The sequence below is a fragment of the Mesitornis unicolor genome, unplaced genomic scaffold (assembly GCF_000695765.1).
Source record: "Mesitornis unicolor isolate BGI_N332 unplaced genomic scaffold, ASM69576v1 scaffold4593, whole genome shotgun sequence".
Classification (NCBI taxonomy): domain Eukaryota; kingdom Metazoa; phylum Chordata; class Aves; order Mesitornithiformes; family Mesitornithidae; genus Mesitornis; species Mesitornis unicolor.
This window is the reverse complement of record NW_010173820.1, coordinates 6,230-26,531: the sequence shown is the minus strand read 5'-3', so window position 1 is coordinate 26,531 and position 20,302 is coordinate 6,230.

Below are 20,302 nucleotides of genomic sequence, written 5' to 3'. Positions count from 1 at the left end.
GTGGTAAGTGGTATACCTCAGGAGTCCATACTGGGACTAATGCTGTTAATTATCTTCATCAATGATATAGACAGTGGGATAGGGGGCACTCTCAGCAAGTTGACAGATGACACCAAGCTGAATGGTGCGGTTGACATGCCAGAGGGACAGGATGCTAGAGTGACCTGGACAAGCTGGAGAATTGGGCCTGTGTGAACCTTATGAGGTTCAACAAGGCCATGTGCAGGGTCCTGCATATGTTTATGAGCAATCCTCATTATCAGTACAGGCTGGGGGATGATTTGATAGAGAGGAGCCCTGAGGAAAAAGACTTGGGGATACTGGTAGATGAGAACCTGGACATGAGTCAACAATGCACGCTTGCAACCCAGAAAGGCCAACCACATCCTGGGCTGCATCAAAAGAAGCATGGCCAGCAGGTCAAAGTGATTCTGCCCCTCTACTCTGCTCTGGTGAGACCTCACCTGCAGTACTGCATCCAGCTTTGGAGTCCCCAGCACAAAAAAGAACATTTGAAGTGCTGGAGCATGTGGAGAGGAGGGCCACAAAGATGATCAGAGGGATGGAGCACCTCTCCTACGAAGACAGACTGAGAGAGTTGGGGTTGTTCAGCCTGGGGAAGAGAAGGCTCTGGGAGGACCTTATAGTGTCCTTTCAGTACCTGAAAGGTGCCTATAAGAAAGCTGGGAAGGGGCTGTTTACAAGGGCATGTATCAATAGGATGAGGGGTAACGGTTTTAAGCTAGAAAAGGGTAGATTTAGTTTGGACATTAGGAAGAAGTTCTTCACTATGAGGGTGGTGAAACACTGGATCAGGTTGCCCAGAGAGGTGGTGGAGGCCCCATTCCTGGAGATATTCGAGGTCAGGCTTGATGGGACTCTGAGCAACCTGATCTAGTAACATTGTCCCTGCTTACTGCAAGGGAGGTTGGACTAGATGACCTATAACAGTCCCTTCCAACCTCACACATTCTATGATTCATTCTATGATATCTCAGCATAGATCAGAGCTCCGTTGTCTCAGGCATAGCCAGGCTGAGATAAGATAATCCATCTGCTGGTAGCAGGTCCTGATACTCATCAAAGATTTTTAAATGTATAAAGTAAAGTAAAAAAAAAGAAAAAAGGTTTCAGAATAAATGATGATGCAGAAGAAAATTGACAGAATGTATAAGCGGTGCACTTCATTCTGTATGAAGAGGAAGCATATGCTTGCAATATTATACTATTAATATAAGAGATTGCCTAGTTATCTTACAACCTTATTTATTTATAAATCACAAAGTACACTGCCTTTATAAAATTGTGTTGACGGTTGGTAGGGATATAAAATCCACAAAACAGCAGAATGTTAGTGAAAGTTCGGTTTATGTGTCTGTACTGGAAGTTTAACTGTGATGGGCAGTTGGGACAGTTGAAACCTGATGGAGGTAGAGCTTATACTGACACCAGCTTCCCTTCATTTCCCTGAAGAGTCTTTCTAATCCTTGTGTGCAGAACAACGAGAGTATCAGTGAGTCCCTTCTGTAAATCGAAGTGTCTCCTGCACATCTAAAGGAATAGAAGTGTCTTTCACACATTGTGGTTACAATGTCAGTGGAAGTGTCTGATTCACTTCCAAATGCTACTATGGAATTGACAGCTTAATGGTGAGGTTAATACAGTGACAGTTCTATCACCTACCTCCAAACAGCTCCATCAGTGCTGATTCAGTGCCAGCGAATTTGGCCAGAGAAGAAATATGACCGTTTAAAAGAATAGCAAATAATAGATTTAAAAATAACAAAAATTTCTGTTACAACACTGTGTAAAGATGTTGGCTTAAATCTGCCACAGAAAGACTTAAGGTTAACGTTCTGTTTTGCCAAGGCGATACAGCTGCTGTGACCTTGTTTCTGAGTGGAATAATTTCTTTTATGATTTGTAGTACAAAAAGCAAAGCCCCTACATTAAGCTGGCTCTCTTCTCACTATGGCATGCTTTTAAGAAAACAAGGCAATAAAGGAGTGCAAAAATGGATTAGGAGGTCTTTCTAAATTATCATTTCAAGGAAGGGATCTAGATACTTTCTTACCACTTATTTTTGTTAAGAAAAATTCTTGCAAAGCAAAATGAGAGTATTTTCTTTCCCTTTTAGTCAAAGTAGGGTATTTTCCTCCCTACAGAATCTCATAAAACAGGAAATAAATTTCAGAGTATGAAAGTCTGAGATATGGAAGCCTTTCAAAAAAGTAAGGCGATTTTTCAATGTTCCCTAAGGGTGGCATTCACATTGTGTACTTTGGACACCCAACTGTAAATACGCATTATGATCCTCATCTCCTTACAGAGTCAGCTGAAAGTTCAGAGCAGGAGATGTTCATGGCCAGCCACTAGATGGATTCAGACTGGATGATCTCCAGAGATCCCTTTTAGCCTAGATAATTCTGTGATTACAAACATTGACAGATTCAGTCAATTTATATTTCTCCTTATGAGTATGGTATATACAGCAGGGAGCAATTGGATGCAAAGGCCAACAAAAATTGAAGCACATCTGTAGATGGAAATGATGGAGCATATCAAGGGCTCTCTAACACACAGGCCTTTGAGGCCAGAGCTAGATGCAAGTACAAAATACCCCCTGTTGAACACATGGCTTTTAACTGGAGCACAAAGGCTTTTCCGTCTATTTACATTTCCATAATAACTCACTGCAATAAATCCCTGGTAATTATATGTTAAACTCTACAATTAAACATAGCATGCTAAGCTGCTGATTCACTGACATCACTATCATACTTTTAACACGACTCTTTGGCTCTCTTCTATATTATTTCTAAATAAAGCTAGCAATATTCATAGGCACTGGTTAATGACTGCGTGCTTTAGTGGCTAGAGCAGTCCCTCGCACACTTTGACTGGGGCTAGCTACAGGGTTCTGACCAGGTCCCAGCACATCTGGGGAGTTATCACTGAGGGAGGATATTTTTCCCAGTTCTTGAGGGAAGGGGCATGAAAGGATCTGTGTTACTTGTATCCATTCCCCTGGGGACAACTTTCCAGCAGGAAGCATCAAGCACCAAGAGCCATGAGATAAATCCGTAGCTACCTGCCACACTGCCTCCATGAGGGCACTTTTTAAGGGGTAGTCAGTTTGCAAGCAAAGCTATGTGCCAGAGAATGGCCTTGACCATTTTTTATTTACAAACATTGTCATTGCCTCTGTTTACTTATCCCTCTTGTCTGATAAGGATGGCTGGAACAGCTTTATCTGATTTCTGATATCTACAGTCTGCTGTATTTGACTAGGTAAAATTTAAAGACAGAAAAACTCATCTATCTTATAGATAAACACCAACTTTAGGAAGTGGGAAATGTTTCCTGGTACTGAGTGAGGGGCCATCTTATTATTATTTAGCTCAGCTGTAGACAGAGCTATACAATATGTACATAATAGATGTCTGCACTTGATCAAAGAGGTCATATTTTTGTGGGCAAATCTTCAGCTTCTAGTAATACAAATAAAGATACAACAATAATGAACATTCCCATGCTTCCAGTTTCACAGAACACAACATCCATTCCAAACTGTTATAATTACCAACACTTTTGAAACAATGCAGTTTTTCTTGCCCAGAAAAAGGCAAAGATATTTTTTTAATACTAAATGCTTCAGTGCTGTTGTGAAAACTTCTTTTATCAAAAAGAACTTGTTTCAACACACTTTTAGTGAGCTTTACATAGAACTTAATAAGTTTCATTTCAATTCTCATTCTAGGAGGATCTCGGATTGACAGTAGAAAATGCCAATTTATGTCCGTTCAACATTTAAACGAGTATTCTTGCTAGCTCTTTTGTAAAAGCCACTCTACAAATAAATTATGAACTACCTTAAATATTTAGTAAAAAAAAAATCTTATTTCAGCCTTTTAAAAAATCATGTAATTCTTGTTTTTGAAGATACACTCATTCTCTGACATCACCTACACATCTAAGGCCATAGATGCTGTGATGCTTTCTGTCATGCTGATATCCTCTTCTCTCTGTGCTAGACAAACTAGTATATTAAAAAGCTTTTAATGAAAAATACACAATTAACTGTTTTACAAAACTTGTTCCAGATTAAACAGAACAAAAAGTAGTAGACAAAATTAACTTACCTATGCAGGCCACCAAGTTTGCACTTAAGCCAGTTTTCTCCATTTCCTGAAGAGAGACTGTGCTGCTGGTGAGGAGACATGGAATAATGCAGGAGAGCTGTCTGAATTACTGACACAAATGAAAGAGCAGGCTTTACCCTTCGGATAGTTTAGGATGATAAAAACATTTGGCAGCAGAACAACACCAGAAAACACAAGTATGCAAAAAAGATAGGATTTTCAGATTGGAACGTGAGGAGTGGAAAAATTGTTAATGGAGCAAGAGTGAAATGTGCGATTATATCAAAAGAAAAAAAAAACACCCAACAAAAAACAAACCCTCAATAAAACATAACAGTGGTCAAATATGTACTTAATAAAGGTCAATCATAATGAGCCCATAAGACTATATAATGCAAAGGTCAGCAAAGTTCTAGGGACTTTGGGAAGTGTGACTGCTATTACACAAGGTACTGTCTGATTGCTGGGAGCAAGCTTTGGAAAAGAGAGGGCTTTTTCTCATATTTTATCAACTGCCTGAGGCCACAATTTCAGGAACATTTGAAGCTGGAGATGCCGCCAAAAGAAGCAGTCCCACTCCTATCTGCCCTGTGCTGCTCCCTTCCTTCTACTGGCACAAGTATTTGGATTTCCATGAGTTGTACCAGATCACAGCAATAATTTTCTCTCATTTGCCCCCCCAAAGGTGATTTTTAGCCTCCATTTATTCCCTGATCCAGTTCCCATTTCAGTGACAAAAACACCTGTTTGTGCAGTATGTATGTGGTGGTAAAATAAGCCTTTTGGCTTTGCCTGTAGAGCCACTGATTTGGATCAGAGTTGCAGGTTCTCTTCAATTCAGGGCACCTCCTTGCTACTTTTTAATAATTAATAGTAATTTACTAAGACAAAGTATTGTGATTGCTTGTTAGATGCCTGAGACAGGACCTCCTCAACTGTTGATGCACCAGGTGACACCAGAAGATTGCACTGATGAAAGAGTTGCAGAGAGAGAGAAGGAGCTTTTGTTTTGTGCAACAGAGTCAAAACTCAGCATCATTTGCATTCTTTTGGCCTTCTAAATAAGAACACAAACACTTTGATAATAGCAAAGTACCTAGCTTTATTCACCTTCCCAAAGTGTTTTGCCTCTGAGAATTCAAACTCCAAACTCCCTAAACTATTTATTACCACTGGATAGGGGATTAATCTAAGACAAGCAGAGCAGGTACTGCCCCAGCTGCATATTTCCCCCTTCCCTCGGTGGAGGTAACCTTTGCTACAGCTTGAATAGCTGGGTTCGACATATTTTGACAGCTTATGTGCCCTAGTTTATAACTTAGCACAGCTCTGTAGTGCTTTACAGGACTGTGGAATGGGAAGACTTGGGCACAGGAGGCACCGATCAGCTCTCCCTGCTGAGGGGGACCTTTCAGAGCAGAGCAGGGAGAGGACTGAGGATAGGTGGGTGTGTCTGGGGTGTGTGTAGGGCACAGCAGGGCAGCACGCACTCAGACAGATCTGAGGATGCTGAAACTCCTTCATCCTCCTGACAGGTACCTTCTATTGCCTGTATCGTGCACTCTTATCCCATGGGCTCATCTGCATTTCATCTCTGTGCCTTGCACAGCTCCACCAACATCAGTCTCTGGTTTGTGAACTATTTTCGTTGTGTACCAAGGGAAACTGGGGAACAGCAAGGAAGTAGGAAAAACTAAGAACTACAGATCCTGAATACCTAAAAAACCCACCATTCTGTAATAAATTTTAACATTATAAGACTCCCTGAGGTCCCACTGAAAGCAGAGAAGCAGAAAGGAGAGAAGGAGCTACAGTCAAACGTTACAGATATGTAGCACTGCATCATATATAGTCTAAGCACATAGTCTTTAAAAATGAATATATTTTGAGATTCTGCTTTAAAATAAATTACAGATCCTTCTTTTTTTCAACAGCTGAATGGCTAGCTTTTCCTGAAAAATCAAACCTCTTGTTAAGGTATCTGAAGTTGTGTGACTGAAACACATGGAAAATCTTGGTCTAGGATATTTTAAATAACTTCCATAATTAATATCATGAGGATCTGAAGACTGGATAAAGAAGAGAAAGCAGAGACACAGCAAACACACAACATAGATCTGTGTTACTTTGTCTGTAGGTTCACAGCAATGAACCTGAAGGAACATGCAAGAAGGATTTATCTGTTCACCTTCTTACAGTGAGAGAAACCACAAGGCCAACATAGTGATTTCTGCTTCTCAATTTAGTTCACAACAATTTTGTGTCTTATTTATAAAGTGTAAATTTCTGAAGGGATTACAGAGCTTATGGACTGTGAGGCCTTCAGAACCACTTGAAATGTAGCTTTCCATAAAATGTGCTAGGTGAAATATCCAATGTTGGTTTTATAAGAATTGAAAATGAACTTAGTCCATTAGAAAAGTACATGAAATTTAGTCTTGAAAAATAACAATACTTCAGCCAGCATCTGGCAAACCCATAATTCTTTCTCCTATGCTCACAAAATGTGAAGGAAGCTAACATGGTCTCGTATTTATAGCACTATTGCCTCACCAGTATTGAGTGAAATGAGGCAGTTAAATGAACCTAGCTGCAGAACCTGAGACTGTGGCTACTATTGCCTGGATGCATAGAAGAGCATATGGAAATCTAAGATGCAATGGCAAACACTAGGCACAGATACACATGGAGCTAAAGATTATCTGTCTTTCCCATTGCAGTACTGTGATAACAGAAATTGAATATTTAACAGCTTGATTTTTTTAATCTCTCCCAAACCTTCCTACTTCCACTGACTGGATACCTGCTGGAGTCACAGTCTACACTTATTTTATTAATCTGAAGACCTGATGTCATGTAGTAAATAAAGATAATTTCCTGTAAATTATGGGTTCCCTTAGAGATTTCTTATTTTAAGTATTGATTATTCCCAACCCTTTGTAATTCATAAAGCCTAGCCAGAGTGCAGCACAAGGGAAGCAGGTCTGCCAATAATGGTCAAAGAGAAGTAGTTTTCTGGGCCGTGAGTTCTTGCCAAAAAGCAGACAGAAATTAACAGTCCTCCTTTTCTTTGTTTTACCTTGTAGCTCCCACTTGAATTTGCGTTTTCTCAACTGATTTCTCGTTTGTGTGCGTACCTTCTCTCTTGTTAGTTTGCAGATGGAACTAGTAATTTCCCAGCCCTACTCATGTACTCATACCTTCAGAAAGACAAAATCTGAACATTCATTGTGAGAATACTGCTTAAACTTATCATTATATTATTATATAATTATAAAAACATGCTATTTTCTTGTAATATATGTGAAATGGATACTGTGACATGAAGATATAAAGATATATGAAATTATTTAGATCAGCAGAAAGAGTTTGCTTTTCATATGTTGTTCCATGACTCTACATTTAATCCAGGGAAGCATTTTGAGCTACACACTGAATTCTGAGGTAAGGTCTGTATGAATGCGTATGTGTATACATTTGTTCATGTACATTAATTCATTCAGGCATATTCACTTTAACATCTTTTAGAGGAACATAACTATTCTCTGAATCTGAATAAGTGTTTTCAATGTATTTATCCTGTGTCTTCTGTACTCTTCCACTCAAAAAGAAATATCCCTTTTTATTATTTTTAACTGCCTCCCTGCAGGATATTAACAATATTCTCCAAGTTTTGTGTCTCTAATATTTGAAGATTACCTAAGACTGAATAGAGTGATCTTCCAATCTAAATAACCTTGCTTTAGTTATTTTTTTTTGCATCATAGCTGTGCCAACTAACAAAATTAGATATTAATAAAAGCACTGGAAATTAATAATATATCACTTGCCACGAAGTTTTACAGTGCTCCAAAACTTTTAAGCACATTTTAGTTTAACCTGAAATTATGTAAAGCAGTAGCATGATTAAACTTACATGCAACTGCCTGGCTTTTTTGGTCAATGTTTGAAATTGTTGAACTTGGCCTTCTTTACAGCCTGTGTTTCAGAACTTCCATCTCGGGCAGATCAGCCTAAGCGGCGAGCTCTGGTTTCATCTTCCAACTCCTTCAGCTAACTTTGATCTAACCGTGTCATACAGAGTATTTTCCAGATGGTGAATACCAATATCTGAGTCAGATGAATATTCAGGAAAAAAATACATATGATATATGCCCTTATTCATCTTGTATGTCTGCCTCATATACAAAAGACTGAAGCAGGATACTGCAAATTTGAGTAAATGCAGACCTTAATTTGCCGGATCATGAAATACTCTCACCTTTCTGTTGCATCTTATTTTTGCCAAAAAAAATGGTGTAATAAAAAGTGTTTCTGTAAACACAGGCTTTGCCAAGCTTCTTACTGTACACATTGTCAAGGCCTTATATGCCGCATCAGGCAATGATTTTAATCTCATGTTTCCAGGAAAAAAGAGATACGTCCTAACAATGCAAAACGATATATTACTTAATGAGACTAAAAGTTGATAATGCTAGAATAGGAATACATCTATTTAATTTTAAAAATTGCTTTTCTAGATTAGCATAAGTTAGGTTTCACAATCCAAGGAGTCAAACTTCCCTAAAAGGTACAAAGCCTGCTCTGGCAGGTGGATTCAGACTAGATGATCTTTCAAGGTCCCTTCCAGCTCCTAATATTCTGTGATTCTGTGAAGCTAGTCTGAGAAACATCCTTTCTAATTAGGTTAATCAGAAAACATTTGGTTTTGGTTCTAACCAATGTAAATGCAAATCTGAGAGTAAAGAATAGAGATTTCTTAACCTTGTCCATAATAACCCAAGCTACTGTAGATAGACTTGCGTTGTGCAGACACTTTATTGGAGATAATTGTTACCTTTTACTTAAAAAGCATACATTTACCTTAAATTTAGTACTGCCTATTGCAATTTCCATGCAATGAATTGAACTGAATGTTATTACATTTTCAGTGGAATTAGCCATATTAAGCACATGAACATATTTTTAAAGGATCACAGCTTAAAAACCATCAAATGAAGCAGGATGAACAGTGATTATCATAACTCAAACAATGTTCATTTAGATTTTTCTGAGGCTTATTATTTTGATAAAAAGAAGCCTAAATGGGAAAAACTTCACCTGCAACAAAGATTGGGTTGAACAGGCTTCACAGCATGGATCTGCTTTTGTAAGACTGACCTCGTTTTCACCTGAGTGGGAAAGGATCCTAAAGGCTCAAATATTTAATCCACTTGAGAAACAATGTTCTACCATGAGTTATTACAAGTATAAATTGTAACTAGAGTATCTTTTTAATCTCTTGAACTTCTTCCCACATAGTTTCAACTGATAGAAAAAAAGCCTTCATTTTTTTAACTGAAAAATACAAGCAATTTTTTGCTATGTGTTGTTCTATCATTTCCATGCTTTGATTTCAGTCAAATGATTTCATATATAAGAGCTAAAAGATGTGTCTAAACAGATATTAAATTGATTAAGGTGATTTGGGATGAAAGATGCAATAGAAATGTCAAATATTGCTACTATTCACTTCATTAGTGGATGAAACTAGCAAAGACATTTGATTATTCTCTTATTTATTTTGAAAAAAGATAAGTGACATCACACTGACTTAGCTGGAAGTTGTCTAACTCTTTGATTTGAGTTGAAAAATTTAAATATTTCCTTTTTCTGTGGATGTTAAGCCTGTTGTGAGTACATGTGAAACACATTAAAAAAAAGTAGCTAATATTCATATAGTTCATTATATTTCCCTAGAACACTAGCTATAAATTGTTAATCGTTATTGACCACATCAATCTAATTATGGGTAATTTTCCTTGTCTTTTCGAAATAGCTGTCATTGGTTTGTTTCTCAGAAATCTGTTTTGTCTATTTATCAGCAATGTCAACTTTTCTTAGAATTTTTGTCACAAGTAATTCCAGCTAACATCTTAGCATGCTTCATTACAAAATTGGCTATCTTATTATTGCAGCTATTCTCTGCCTAATATTTGTTTAGTACCTACAGCATGTTCAGTTCTGATAAATAGAAAAATAAAGAGTCAATTTTCTGAAGTACTTCAACTTTAAAAGCCAGGCAGGTGGAAGAGTTGATGCTCTGGGAAGCCCAGAAGTAAGGATGGCTTCTGGACAAGATGATTACTTGAGGGAGCAAGTGTGAGTGGCAGAAATGGGGTCTAGGATTCAGCTTTTTAAATTGCAATCAATCCTTTTGTAAGCATTGTCAAAGAAACAGGGAAAAATCTTGGCCCTGTTATAGTCAAAAGCAAAACTTCAATTGATTTCAGTACAGCTCTTTCCACTGTAGAATTTAAGGGACTCAGAGGGAGGAAGAGTAATATTGGAGTGACTGGAATGTGGTAGACTTCCCAGAAAATGGATCAGGGATAAGTTAATCATCTTCTGAAATGTAAGATGCTGTTGACTAAGTCTGGATACAGAATTCTAGTCTAGGCAGGCCCTTTGATCTGCACATGTATATAAAATACTTTTTGCCTCCACAGCAATTTCTAATCACATTTTCCAAGTCTTGTAATCTAGCCAAAACAATAACAGTATATCACTGATATTCAGATATTAGGCTTGTATCACAATAGACAGGCAATTCTCCTGAAAGATCTAACTCATTATAGAGGCTGACAAGGATTTGATCAGTGCTTTTATTATGCCTAATATAGTTTCTGCAGTTGAAAGAAATGCTTGTAGGAATCTTTGAAAGATTTGAAACCACTGAATAAAAGCTCAAAGACATATTTCTCCCTCCCCTGCCTTCACTACTTTCTTAATCAATTATTTCCATTTGTCACTGCTAATGGCATTATCCCTGACACCTTATGCTGTGATCTTTTTCCCCTGCTTAAAAGCTTTCACTTCTCTTTCTGTTATTTAGCCTTCATTTTCCTTGTTCTGCTGACAATTGACTTTCTTTCAGAGTCTCTTCTCTGCTTTTTTCTGGCTGTATGACTGTTTCAAAGCACCAAGTGTCAGCTCAGTAGTTTTGCAGCTCTGAGGTGGATCAGGAAGGGAACTGTCACGTTTGACAGTTACAGTCCCGTCTCCAACACTATAGTAGATGCAACCAACGTCAGTATTTTTCCAAAGTTACTCAGGAAGACTTTCAAAAAAGTCCTAGGATTGTCTGCTGACCTTTCCACGTGATTTGTCATGGCTTTCAAATTGTTATTGTCCCTTAAATTATTTTTTCTCCTCTGTTCCTATCCTATTAAATGAAAATTATGTTGAAAGGATCTTGCAATTACATTCCCCGAATGCCAGTTTTTGGTCCTTTTATATTACCTTTATGCTATTTGAGTCCTGTCTTTTAGAAATAAGATACACATTCCTACCTCTCCTGCAATGACACTTAAAAGATGCAAAAAACACAGTTTTCTAAACTAAGACATCCCAAAATAACCTCATGCTTTTACCCTGATGAAGCTTTTCTCTCAACCAAAAGATGTTTCTTTTAATTCCTGTCACCGGTCAATTTATAGATAATGAAGCTCATACCAGTATTTATAACCAAATTAAATAATATCCTATGCCACATGGTGATTTAATTTAAAAACATTTTTGTTAGTATGGAGAAGAACAAAGGTTATCAGACTGAGCAAATCGGAACAGCTCTCTCCTGAAGGCCAGGAAGATTTGTTGATGATATTATCAAAATACTAAGACAACTTCTTCTGTTCTTCCATCCCCACCTGCTTACCCTCTATTTGCAGACTGCATCATTCAGGTCAGAGAAGCTGTTTTACTGAGAGCTACGCAGTTGTTAATGTACACTGCTATTGCCCTCTGCTGAGCTGAATTTCATACTTGTTTTACTTCCCATTTACTTGTTAAGTCCCTGGAGAGGTTTCTGTAAAGCTTGATCTGCAAACTGCTGCACATGTCTTGGTAGTGGCTTACCTCCTTGTTAGGAGTAGAGGAGACCTCCTGTAACTACTAGTGCTTGGCATTTGGTACAGGATGAATGAATTTCTCCAACCTGAAGTTCTAGATTATCTTGAAGATGCTAGGCACCAAAGGCTTCAATGTGTGAGTATGGTTGTGTTAAGATTGTGAAGTTCAATGGGAGAATTTCTACAGATGCATTCCTGAGAGACTATGTCTATGTGGTCTATATGCCACTAGAAGAGATGATAGTGATGTAGATTAGATGTCTTTGAAGTGTTTTAAAGCAAACCTGTAATTGAGCTTCAGCTGCAAATCATACATGAGATGTTCTACTTAGGATACAGTCACAATCTTGCTATCTGGGGAGCTCAGGACCCTTTGCAAATTCGATATTAGATACCAAGCATGTGAATTTCTCAATTCAGCGCAAAGGATTGTGTAAGGCTTATGTTTCTTTCCTACTGACATCATGGGTGATATTTAGAAGATTTAGTATTGCACCAGTTGCAAAATTGTTCTGTATCCGGTTACCTCTCTTCAAGATAACTCCAGGATAAACTGAAGAGGAGAGAGTGTCTAGCAGCTCCAACTGATGGCATATGGGCTTAATGAAATATGAAGAAGGAGACAGGGAGAGAGAGATTGGAAATCTTCATTCATACACTCCATGTCCTCAAAAAATACATGAGTTTTGGGCTCAAACCACAGCTTTTTTGTGAGACTGACTTAGTCAAACTCAACTGGAGAATTCAAAGGAGTAGCCAGGAGAGCAGCCTTTCAGAGTTTTCTCTCTATCCATGGCCCTTCCTGCACTGCAGAAATATTGTGTAGTAAAATTATATTGATCTTCAATAGAAAAACCGTGGTTATCCTCGATGCTTTTGTAGTGAATTGACCTTGGCTGGTTGCCAGACACCCACCAGGCCATTCTCTCACTCCCTTACGTCAAGAGTATGAGGGGACAAAATAAGATTAAAAAGCCTGTGAATTGCGATAAAGACAGGGAGATCACTTACCATTTACCATCATGGATAAAACAGACTCGATTTAGAGAATTTTTTTTTTTTGTCAATTAAAATAGATTAGAATCGGGAAAATAAAGAAGAATTAAAACAACCTCTTCCCCCTACCCCACTTCTTCCCAAGCTCAACTTCACTACTCCATTCATGACTCCTCTACGATCTCCCCCTGATCCTGAGTGGTGCAGAGTGGGGGTAGGGAATGGGGAGTGTTTGATTGGTCTCTAGCAGTCCTTCTCTGCTGCTGCTTCTTCCTTGCCCTTCTTCCCTGCTCCCATGTGGGGTCTCCATGGGCTGAAATTCCTACAGGGAATATCCTTCTGCTCTGGTGTGGGGTCATGCACGGGCTGCAGGCGGACAGCCTGCCTCACCATGGTCTTCTCCATGGGCTGCAGGGGAATCTCTGCCTGGAACACTGCCTTGCCTCCTACTTCTCTGACCTTAGTGCCTGCAGGGCTGTTTCCAACACTTTTTTCCCCTACTCACACTGCTATGAAGCATTTTGCCCTTTCTGAAATCCATTTTCCCAGAGGCGCCACCACCTTGTCTGTGGGGCTCAGCTGTGTCCTGCAGTGGGTCCACTGGCGCTGGCTAGAACTGGCTGGATCTGCCTGTGTCCAGCACAAGGCCACCCCTGCAATCCTTTGCCACCAACACCTTGCCACGAACAGCCAGTACAGCTGTATGAACATCAGTTAAATAAGTCTTTCTCAGAAAGGCAGCAAACAGAGCTGTTGAAGCCCCTTACAGTGAGTATTGCAACTTGAACTATTATTTGCATTATGCACAGGCCCAGGCCAAATTTCATCCTCTCGTTGGTTCCAAATACCGTCCTGAAAAGCTGCCCTGGGTGAAAGGCAGGCTGGGCATTCACAGCCTTGACTGAGGAAAGACTGCAGCAGACAGCCATCTGAGACAAACCACACAGCCTGCTTTTTTACACTGAAACATTTCAGAAAATGGCAGGCAATGCTAATGGCATTACTCTAGCAATTTCCTTGGGAGTTACTTTAGATGATGATGTATCACACTGATCCACATTTTCATTTAATTTAACAGCAGAAATTGACATTTGAAAATGAAAGTATTAGTCTGGAGTCTACAGTGAATGGCAGCAGGAGCTAATGATTGAATGCTTTTCAGAGTGCTCTAAGAGAAATAATCATTATGGCATTTCTGGCATAATCTTATATTATTGCTAACACAGTACCTATGGTATTAATAACCTATTTAGCAAAGGATTCTGAGGAACAATCCTTGTTTTAGTTAATAAGACTTGCATTATTTACAAGTGAAGCACAGAGAATGTGTTCTATATATTTTAACTTTCCAAGATAAACTGCATATGACCTTTCCAGGAAGAGACTGTCTTCTAAGAAAGGTGGAGATGTAGTAGCTAAAAGGCACTAGGATACTTAGAGAACAACTATGGGAAGATTTTAATTTAATTTACACATATGTATATGTTTAAAAATTATAATACTGAGTCACACTGAGAGAGGGGTTTTAGGAATGCTTTGAAAAAATGGGTTGAGGATTAACAGTCTGTAAGCTCACAGCTTGGAGGTCTGATTGTGACATTGTGCTCTTCTTCAAAAGGGGTGGTTTTGTTCCCAAGCAATAAAAGACTCGAGAGTTTATAGAAATTCGTATTTATTTCAAGCTTAAGGGTTGTGTTTTTAGGGTGGAAGGTCACGTATTTTAAGGCCATGATTTGGCGTCAATGGAAGTGGTAACAAAAAGAATATGGTCACAGTAACCATACAGGTGGTATCTGGTCATTACATGTGTCATTCTGTAAAACAGGTGCTTCAAATACAGTTTTGTATAAACAGAGGTTTAGGATGTAAAGGGAGGATGAACTATATTGATTAGTGTATGACTCTGATACTGCCCTTGTCGTTATTGAATTGCCATTTCATGTGATTTTGTTGCCCTCTAGAGGTTGATCCCCAAGTGAAGTCTGCAAATAGGTCTTCGGTTTGCACGGTAGTCACTGGAAAAAGATGTTCTTCAATTGCATCTCAGTTAACACTTGTAACTCAATGAATCAGTGAAGTTCACATCTATGTTCCCTTGTTCTTAACAACTAATATTTTTTTTGCAATCTCATTTATTCAGTTTTTTAATTAAGATTGGGCATCTAGTTTCAGTGGCTGCAAGACACAGAACAAATCTACTTCAACACAGAAATCAAAGACAAATAATGACAGCAGGCCTAAAAACCTCTTCTACCAGTCAAGGAAGATGGCATTTAACTTGGCCTACCAAAGCATATTCTTAGAAGAACCAACTCTGCTTTGAAAACAATCAATAGAAACACTGAAACTGTATCTAAACTGGTAGATTAAACTATGCCAGGGAAGACTACTTGACATTGGACCTCAGTCATCTCTACTTTTCAGTTGTTAGATCAGTGCCTGTGAAAATTTTTTTCTTGGCCAACTTGCGCTTTCCTGAACAATTCTTTGAGTGTTTCAGGAATAATCACAGTCTAGTTTTCTCAATGCTATCTATATGTGACCATCTTGTTTTGTAGCCGATATGATTTGATAGGGCGGACATTGGCTTTAGCAGACCACTTTGTGCATAAAAGTGTTCCTGGGTAGGTGCCTAGTATAGCCACAAATGGACTAATCTTGAACTGCTTCAGGGAAAATATTCAGAGTAGAAACACACAGTGTTTTATTCCAATAAATTAAAGAAAAAAACTTGTTAGTGATATTAATGCATGCTTAAACTCTAAAGTTGCTGAGAAATGGACATTCTTTCAGAGTATCGAAATAGAAAACTTTTGAACGAATCATTCTCCCGGTGTTTTGCAAAAATATTGCAAAATGGTTCACCTATTTTGTTTACTGTTGTGCGCTTTTTTTTTGAAATTTTAACATCTAGAACCAAACATCTGCTTTGAGTGAAGAGTCAAAACACATTTTACATGCTAAAGGAAAGAGAAACAGGCCCTGACCTAGACTTGAACAATGTGGGTGTTTGATTTTGACAGCCGTGCTTACATATTCAATAGCTAGAAATGTCTAAAACAAGTTACTTGTTAAACAGGGACACAATTTTTTCAGTATTTTGAGAGTTATGATTGTTTTGCATTTTATTTTTCTAGAAATTTTCTTTTGAATAAAGGGTGATGCCAGCCTTACTTAACTGATTAGATCTGAGTTCTCTGGCTTCTTACACTCTCCTTAACCCTGCCTTTGTGAGGAACGGGTGGTGTTACTGATGTCTAGAAATGGATGTGAGCTCAGAAGTAAAAAAAAAAAACAAACAACAAAAAAGCCACTTGTGAAGGGTAGCACATGGAAGGAATATAACTAGCACTGAAGCAGAGAAGTATTTTCCTTCTGAAGTCATCTCTGAGGATGCTAGTATGGGAATTATAATGAATGTATTTATTTAAACATAATTTTGGGGCAAAAGAAATTGTCTCTCACAGAGTAATGCAGCACTAACAGAATTGCCTTACATGCCATAATGAGTGGATTAATGAAAAAAACAACAAAACAAAACCAAACCAACTTGTAACTTTTTTTCCTGGTATTATATTTTTCTCACACATTCAACCACATGTACCTTTTACAATAAAAATATTCCTTCCCATATCAGTGCTAAAAAATTATTAGTATTCTTTCATTGAGTCATAGAATAAAATAATTGTAAGCCATGATTTGTGTTTGGTTGCTTGGTTTCGAAAGTATATTATTGGTTAATGCCAGACTTGCTTATTAGTTATGTCTGTCTTACCAGCCATCATTCTTGTTATTAACTTAAGTTTTAATCTTTATGTATATACGCATACACACACACACACCTGCACGCACATGCACACACATACTTGTCTAGCAATATAATCACAGCTTAGTGATCTATAACAGGAAAAAGTACTTTAGTGATTCTTACTCAACATATTCTTTTCTAATTTTATGTAATAATCCTGTGGAAGAAATAGAAGGACTAAAGAGCAGAAGTTTATTGTTTCTCATACACCCTTTTCATTGGTATGTGTAATATTGAATAACTTTTAACTGTGTAGGCAATGCTAAATCATTGTATTGACACAATCTTCTTTATATATTGCATTGTGCCACATACACCATGTAAAAATGTAAAATATGTTTTTCTGACCCCAACTGACATAGACTTTGCTTTGATGCCTATTTCTCGCATATAGGTGACTTTGACTCATGTCAGATGGACAGACAGTTTGTTTGCTTGTTGTCTAAATAATTTATTTTTATGGCCAGTGTGCACCAACCTGCCTTTATCAGTATTGATTTTCATTTGCTTGTACATGTGGCTTCCTTGTCTCACTGGAGTTTTTCAGTGTCTACCCCAGTGTCTACTCCAGACTAGACTCCATAATTATGTGAATATCTTGTTACGCAAAGGTCCTAAACTATCAGGAAAGACAACAGCCTGTTCTGCATTTGTGAGACGGATATATTCTGAAGTCTATAAGGCAATTATCTGACCATATTAACTGGCAGGGCATCTCTGAAGTTAATGTAATTTGGCCAAAAAAATTATGCCAGCTGAGTATTTTCTATGTCTTATGCAGGGAATAGCACTATTAGAACAACTTTAGTGCCTATATTCACATTTTTGGTGGTATAAACCCATTTCCTTTTCAAACTTTTAAAGTAATATAACTAAAGACAGTTGTTGATGTTCACTGGAAAAAACCTGAGATTGCAAGCGACACATATCAGTTTGACATTTCAGACCAATTCCATCCGGAAATAATGCTATATTACTTAAGAATTAGTCTGAAGTGTGTGATTTTGGCACCAGAAAGATCAGTGTATAAGACCAATTAGAGATAAAAGAAGTCACTAAACTTGTTTACACAGCTGGACTTTCAGTCACAGGCTGATCTCCTCCTTTCATGTGCTTCTTTTTTCTTTTGCTTTCTTTTCAGGGTTTGACATTTAAAGGCACAGAATAGAATATTTTGAAAGTCATTTACCCTTACATTAACTTCATTTTCTCCCCAGAGTGCTCAGTGTCATAATGCACTGTTATAAAATCCTATATGAGTGCTTTTGGCTAATGAATTTGTAGCTGCAGACAGATTACATAGCAAAGTAGAGTCCTAGGGGTTTCTAGGCAGAAGACTGACTTTAAGTATAAAATTCAGAGCAAAATTTTCCTGCAAATAATACTTAGCTGCCCTCATTCTTTGGTCTCAATAGCGTGACTCAGAAAGGTCAGATTTAGTCCCAGCTCCAATTAGTATTTAAAAACGTTATGCAAAATGGAACTGCTTCAGCAAAAGCCACTGGGCAAAGCACAATTTTGACTGCAGTGGGACCAAAGTCAAAGCACCTTTCAAAGAGGTAGAAGACTCAGTTTTATATCTTTGCTCTAAATAAATTCAAATCTGTAGTAGCATGAGAGACATCATTGACATCTCACCGGTCAGACACTCCAGCTCTCAGTAATATTACAAACAGATGCCTTTCCCCTATCTTTGATTACGATTACACTCTAGAACAACCAGTGTTTTCCAAGGTTCAGCTTCAGGTTTCTCCACTGAAGGCAGCCTACCAATTTCTTAGAAATAATCTTACTGAAGTGTGGCTGCATGATTTTTATTTATGTCTCTGCAGTGCATTAACTGGACAAGGATGCTTTTTTCTGTCCTTGCTCTTTTATCTCTGGGGAGCTATTGGTTATGTCAGAGACAAGGCTCTGGACTGGATTGGCCTTCAGTCTAAATCAACCCATTCCTGTATCAGCTCCTAACTTTTCACTTTGAGAGACAAGAATCAGGTATTTATTTTACCCAAGTGACTTTTTCTTTACTTTCTATAAGCCAAGAGATGGTACCAAAGATACCAGTGATATGTGAATAGTCACCATTTCAGACAAGCACCATCAGTTCATCAGAAGCTGATCAGGCATCCTATAAGTCTTGGAATGGGGAAAAAGAGACCAGGGTAGAGGAAAAATATTTTTCTGGAGCTTTCTGTCAGATAAAATAACTGCACAGTGAGTGACTCCTTGGTTCTTTCCTCTGCTAAAGTAATTTCGTTGTGAAGCTGGACCCATATCCCGTGCTTGCTAGTACATACTCCAGGGAGCAGGAACAGGATACAACTTTGCGAAAACACTTATTATCCAAGTCACATAGGGTTGAGTTCAGGTCATGTAGACTGCATCATTCATGGAGTGACTGTTGTGCCATAGCTTCTGTGTGGCTGTACCTATACTAATAGAGGGGATCGAGTCTGCACAGCAGGCCACAACTCCTTGTTATATGACAATGGAGCATATGTGGCACTGAGGATGTGTGACATGGATGTGACAGCTCTGAAATGCTCTAGTAAATCCTCTGGCAGTTGCTTCCACCACTAGCACTGTTACATCTCCAGATCAAGAAAATATCATTAATAAATGAAGATTGCAGCATGCAACATTCGTCCATTAGGCTTAGTTTAGGATACTTCAGCATGTTCTTGGAAGAGGTATTTTCCCTCAGCTGCTTTTCATTTTAAAAAAAAGTCCGTATGATATATACAGATGTGAAATTAGTGTTATGGCCCTAAGTGTACCAATAGGCTCTGCAGCCTCCATCTACCCCTCCAAGGGGTTTGGTTACCTGTTCTCAAGGCAAGATCTCACATGGTGCAGCTATAATTTGAGATCAGAGGTGCAGCACAGAACTGTGATATGCCTTTCTAGGGCCTTCCCACTCTGCTTAGGAATTGCATTTGAGCTCAGACACTCACCCCTGGTCTTTTCCCAGGCTATGTCTCAGGGATGCCCATGCCTGGCCATGTCCCTCACTGCTGCTGACCCTGACTTGATGCCTTGGCTTGACCTGGATATGCGTGTGATCTAGACTGTGGGTGACAGTCATTACCATTGATGGACTTGCTCTGCAGGAGAAGACACAGCCTTGCCAACCTCACTGACCACTTGACCACTGTAGCTCCAGGCTGCCAGCTCCCCTGCCCTTGCTGAGCACCCTGGTTTTGCTGCTCCTGGCAGCAGACATTTCTCTGCACTATCTGGACACACACATGCTAATATATAAATTCACAGGTTCCCATTTTACAGAAGATAGAGTTAACATCTAAGCAACCTGATCTAGTTGAAGTTGTCCCTGCTCATTGCAGAGGATGTTGGACTAGATGACCTTTAAAGGTCCGTTCCAAACCCAAAATAGTCTATGACTTTATGATCACTGATTTTTGTAACCTGTAAAACAATGCTCATCATACCTGACATTCCTTTTTTTT